Genomic DNA, 6,000 nt, shown 5'->3' with positions numbered 1-6,000 from the left:
AAGGCTTCCTCAGAGTCAGCTCCCGCAGTTTCTGCACCATGAGTGGCCAGGGATGGCAGACTTATGCAAGATCTTGCATGTCTTTGAGGAGTCAACCATGAGCGTCAGCTGTGACGACGCACTCGTGAGTGTCACAATCCCGCTCCTGTGTGTGATGCGAGAATCCCTTATTGCCATCAGGGATAACGCATTGGACGCTGAGGAGTCGGGCACATGAGCAGACCCATCCCAGCAGGATAGTCAGGGCAGACTCCTGTCCGCTTCACAACGTATATTGAGGGAGGAAGAGGAGGAAGAGGATGACGAAGTGGCAGATCTCATTGTCACACAGGAGGCTAGCGGGGAAGTTCTGTGTGTCCCATTGCTGCTGCGCGAATGGGGCGAAATGGAGGAGGAGGAAAAGGAGGAAATGGAGAGTGACCATTCTGCTGGGGGCAGCCAAGTCATGCCAAGTAACACTCTGGCACACATGACTGAATACATGTTGGAGTGCTTTTCAACTGACAAACGCATTGTCAAAATCCTGGAGAGCAATGACTACTGGATTTTTGCAATCGACCCCCGGTATAAAAATAATGTTTCTAATTTATTCCGGTAGAGGGGAGGGCCAGTCGCATGAGTCATTGCCACAAGGAACTGGTGCAGAATATGATGGAGATGTTTCCATCAACTCTCGTTGGCGGCACACAGGAGAGTTCCTCCAACAGGCGAACAACTGCCATCCGGTCCACAGGGCACACTCTCCAAGGTCTGGGACATGTTAATGGCACCCACTCGCCAAACTACCACCACTGAGGGGCCTAGTGTCACCAGGAGGGACAAGTATAGGCGCATGTTGTGGGAGTACCTGGCCAACCCCAGCCCTGTCCTCTCCAATTCCTCTGTGCCCTATACTTATTGGGTCTCCAGGTTGGATTTGTGGCTGTATGCATTGGAGGTCCTTTCCTGCCCAGCCGCCAGTGTGCTTTCAGAAAGGGTCTTTAGCGCAGCTGGTGGCATTATTACAGATAAGTGCAGCCGGCTGTTAGCTGACAGTGCTGACCGGCTGACGCTGATCAAAATGAACAGCCACTGGATAGACCCATCATTTTCATATCCACCGGTGACAAGCACCCCGACATGAATTTTCATGTGTGTGCTCACCCTCTACAATTCCTCCTCCTCCTGCACCATCAGCGTTGTACAATTATGCTCCTACTAGGCTCAATCCACCCTGATTCCCCCCAACTCTGCTGGTTAGAGTCTCAATCCACCCTGATTCCCCCCAACTTTGCTGGTTAGAGTCTCAATCCACCCTGATGTGAATCCCTGTTATGGTCAGCAGGGTTTATTAAAAAAAACTTAAATGAAAACCCCTCGGAGCCCTCTGGGTCACTGACTACTAACCAACCTGGTGTGAACAAAGGCTAACAGTTACTGTCACTGCAGCTAACTTAAATGACCAGGTGTGCTCTGTTGCAATTCACAGAGCCCTGTGCAGTCAGAGCAGCCGCACAAATAAACAAACTGGCTATCCTGAACTCCAGGACTAGCCAGAGACCAAGTAAACCCTGTGTGTCGTAGTTCCACCCAACCACCCAGGCAACTACTGCCAAGCCCACTCCCAGTCACCCTGTCTGGGAAGTTTTGCTAGCTGACCCTACAGACTTTTACCACACATACAAGGCAGCATGCTGCCTGACTACCAGTGGCATTGCTAGCTCAGGGGTCATTTACTAGCTAGGGCAAACTAATAGTATTTCAGGCAGGAACCCAAGCACACACACATCAACTCAGGTTTGTAATGTGATCAGAGAGCGCCAGGCGTCCAGACCAGCCCCCTTATATAGGCAAGGGGCAATCACCAGCAGATAGCCAAGCTGCCCAATCCGAGTGTCCATTGGTCGACACAAATGTCCATCAAAGACTCGACCACACCCGGCTGTTGCAAGGCAGGTTAACCCCTGCAACCCTGGACTGTGCATAGGAACAGGCGGCAACACCCATGTCATGGCCGCAGTTACTGCACAATCCTAACAATCCCATGCCCACTTTGCGTTTCAAGCTGCAGCACAGACACGCTTCGATTTCCAAAACCGCTGCAGTTTTGGAAATCACAGCATGTCAATTATATCTACAGAAATGCTGGCGGCTTTCCCGTAGATATAATGGTGGCCGAAAGTCTGCGGAGGAAAACTCAGTGAACATTCTCTTAAAAGCGCTGGGGGAAGAACCTCAATGTGTTCCCGCCGCGGTTTTTCCCGCAGCGCTTTAGTGCTGCGTATCGTCCTGTGGGGCCTTAGCCTAAGGTGTTAAAGAAAAATGCCAGAAAAACAGCATAACTGCAGTACAACATACTTATCAAATACATCAATATAAAACAACATGCTATGGTTGTAAACCTTCTTACAATTTCACATTAGATTATGAGCTGTCATCTGGAAGAACATTTTAGAATGTAAAAAATGGCAACCAAATCTACCCATCTGCACATCTGAGATAATGCTGTATCCCTTGGAGAAAACCAGATTTTTTTGTCAGATTCATTGGGAATATTACAGATAAATCCTATTGCACTATGCAGCTGTAGGGTCTCCATGCACTGCTGAACAAGCTTTGTACATGTAGTTTTGTTACGTATATGAGTCTTTAACCCCTTAACGCTAAATCACGTACCTGTACGTCAGGGAATGTGGTTAGTTCCCGCATTCCCACGTACCTGTACGTGATAGAGATCGCACGGGTTCAGAAGCAGAGCCCGTGCGATCTCCATGGGAGGCCGGCTGTATCTGACAGCCAGGCTTCCCCTGTAGCAGAAGGGGAAGCCTGGCTACAGCCCCCCCCCCCGTTTAACCCTTAAGGTGCCATGATCCATAGTGATCATGGCACCCTAGGGGTTTGGCCGGGCTATAAATCATGCTATCGGCAGCATCAGGAGTCTGTGTGAGCTGTAATTTACAGCTACACGCTGCTCCTTAATCCCTCCCCCCATCGGAGTGAGCTCCGATGGGGGGAGGGTTAACCCCTTGGATGCCAGGACGAGTGGAAGCTAGTCTATGCATCTGCATAGCTAGCTTCCTCTATAGACTGCAATACACGTGTATTGCAAGTCTATAGTTAGTATAGAACCAGTGATCCTCTCTGATCACTGGTTCTAGTGTGCTTACAGCACAAATGTAAAAAAGTTTTTAAAAAAAAAAATAACGTGTGTAAAACAAACAAACAAAACAAACATAGTTACATTTCTTGTAAATCTGGAAAATCACTGTTACACTTGTAAGCCTTGTAACGTTCAAAATAAATTAAAATACAATCAAAAGATGATGCCGATATAAAGCAGAGATATGGGAGATAATATTTATTAATGTATTTGGGTGGTATGACTATCTGCCTGAAAAGCAGAGAATTTCACATTTTGAAAATTGCAATTTTTTCCAAATTTCCATCAAATTTCCTATTTTTTTAATAAGTAAATACAAAAATATTGATTAGTGTTTACCACTAACATGAAGTATAATGTGTTACGAGAAAACATTCTCAAAATCACTTGTGTAAGTTAAAGCGTCTCAAAGTTATTGCCATTTAAAGTGACACATGTCAATTTTGAAAAAACAGGCCTGGTCCTTAACATACTTTTGGGCTGTGTCCTTAAGGGGTTAATGTCCCAAAATGATGCATGATTAGATTGGTTTAAATTTTTCAAAAACAACATAAAATAGAATAAATGTAAACAAAACAAAACCAAATAAACTGAAAATATATTTTTTTTGCAAATGACCTTTCACAAGAAACGGGAATATCTACCCATCTATTTGGATTAACGCAGCAGTGAGATTGTGAATTTTTTTTTTTCTTTTCAGATGGCAAGAATCCCAAAATTTGCACTCTTGGAGCCAGTGACTGAAGATGAACACCTGTAGCTTGATAGAAGCAATCTAATTCCTTTCATTTTAATGTGCAGGTGGTATGAAATGGTAAAAACATCATTAGAAGTGATTTTTGTGAGATCATAAAAAGTGATACATGTTAAGATGCCAAATCATTATCTTTTTCTTTTAGCTGTGAAATAACATCTACATAGTTTCAATTATAGATCTGTTGAGTTAAACTTACAAGGAAAAAACAATGAAATGATTTTTGATGGAGAGCTGTTTGTATATGCTTTTATGCTTTGAACGTAATTACAGTAGGTTCATATCAGTGAACGTCATTGTTTTCAATGTTGCCATCTTGTATGAACTACACAGTCGTTTGTAAATCCTTTCCATCAAGTACTGGTATGCTATTTTGGGGGCTACACAGTTCACATTCTTATTTAATCATTTCTTAGAATCAAAGTGACAGGCAAACAGTTTCCTTTGCTCACCAGCATAAAATATAAAAAACAAAAAACTTGAGAGTCTTCAATAGATGATACCTTTTTTATGGCTAACTCATAATGATGACAGAATATAACGTTTCAAAGCTCTTTGGCTTCTTCTTCAGATTTAACTAAGAACAATTTCTGAAGGTTGCATATTTATGTACAACAGGACACATAGGGATAGGATTTCAGGAGGTATCATCTACTGAAGACTCTCAAGTTTTTGGTTTTTTATATTTCATACCCACTGCTAACACAGTACAAAAACAAACATTTTCTTCTCACCAGCATAGGAATACATGGGGTCAATTTATGAACACTGGCGTTATTAACACCAGTCATCACAACTCCATCGCCTGTGGAGGTTATGTCGCATTTGCAATAGCAAAGTGTGGAAGAAACTTTGATATTTAATATACTTAATTTAATTTTTGTTAATTTGTAAATTAGTAAAATTTTGGTAGAATGGGTGAAGCTTATCTTATTCACAATCTGAACTGACAATCTGCTTTTGGGGAAATATTTCCCTACACCAGCAGTTTGCAATACTATCTGCATGTTACGGTTCTGTGTATATATATATATATATATATATATATATATATATATAAAAAAATAAACTTTAACTACAGAACCACTAGTCTGCAGACACTGTAGCGAGGTCCACAGGTCCAGATGGGCGGCTGTAAGTCTGAACAGCGTTCTACCAATTAAACTGCACTGGCAGTCATGTGGCGCGGTACACAATGTGAACAAGCTGCAACAACACCCTGCCAGTTAACCTCACTGGACAGGTGCACAGTACAGCTGAAACAGCAAGGCTGCCAAGGGTTAACTGTCACCCCAGGTCAGCAACTAAACATGCTCCTGCAACAGCTAGGAGTACAAAGAAAGTTGGAGAGTATAAAGAGGCTAACTCAGCGACCACACATTCTGTCAATGCCTCAGGCTGGAACAGAGCCCACCGCTCCTAGCCTAGTGTAGGGCTGACAGTTCAGGATTTATAGGTACTAACTACAGAGCAGATAGACGCTAAAGAAACCCCACACAACGCCTAGTCTGAACACCTGTCTGGATACTGGAGGCTAGCCCTGAATTACTGTCGTTAGTAAACTTCAGTCAAAGTGTGAGCACTGGGCGGGCGTCGGCTCAGACTATTTAAAGGGAAGTCCCCGCCCAATAGGGGCGGTGGCCATGACCTCACTGCTCATGCTCAATAGGGAAGAAATGGCACTTAGCTTGTGAGCGGCTCCAAAAATGCTGAGCATGCTCAGTAGGCCGAAAGCTGGACTTACACTCCAGACACCTCACTACCTGAGGCCGAGGGCAAGAGTTAGATTGACCCACAGGTGGCGCAGTGCGCTGAGAGAGAACCCTGCGGGAACCAATCCTAACACTGCAGAACAATTGCTTTATATAAATTCAAAACTTCTTTTGCTGTAATAAGTTTAACTGCCTTCTTATCATCACCTCTGTATACACACCAGACCCTTGATATATAGGTGAAGTAGAAGCTCCTAAGGCCGAGGTCAGACAAGGTTTTTTGGTCCGGATTTTGAAGTGGAATCTGCGTCAGAATTCAGCTCAAAAAACCACCTCCCATTGAAATCAATGGGAGCTGGACATCCCCTTTTTTTGGCTAAGGTCCCACGGGCCGT

The sequence above is a fragment of the Leptodactylus fuscus genome, chromosome 1 (assembly GCF_031893055.1).
Source record: "Leptodactylus fuscus isolate aLepFus1 chromosome 1, aLepFus1.hap2, whole genome shotgun sequence".
In the NCBI taxonomy this organism is placed as follows: domain Eukaryota; kingdom Metazoa; phylum Chordata; class Amphibia; order Anura; family Leptodactylidae; genus Leptodactylus; species Leptodactylus fuscus.
This window is presented reverse-complemented; position numbering follows the sequence as displayed.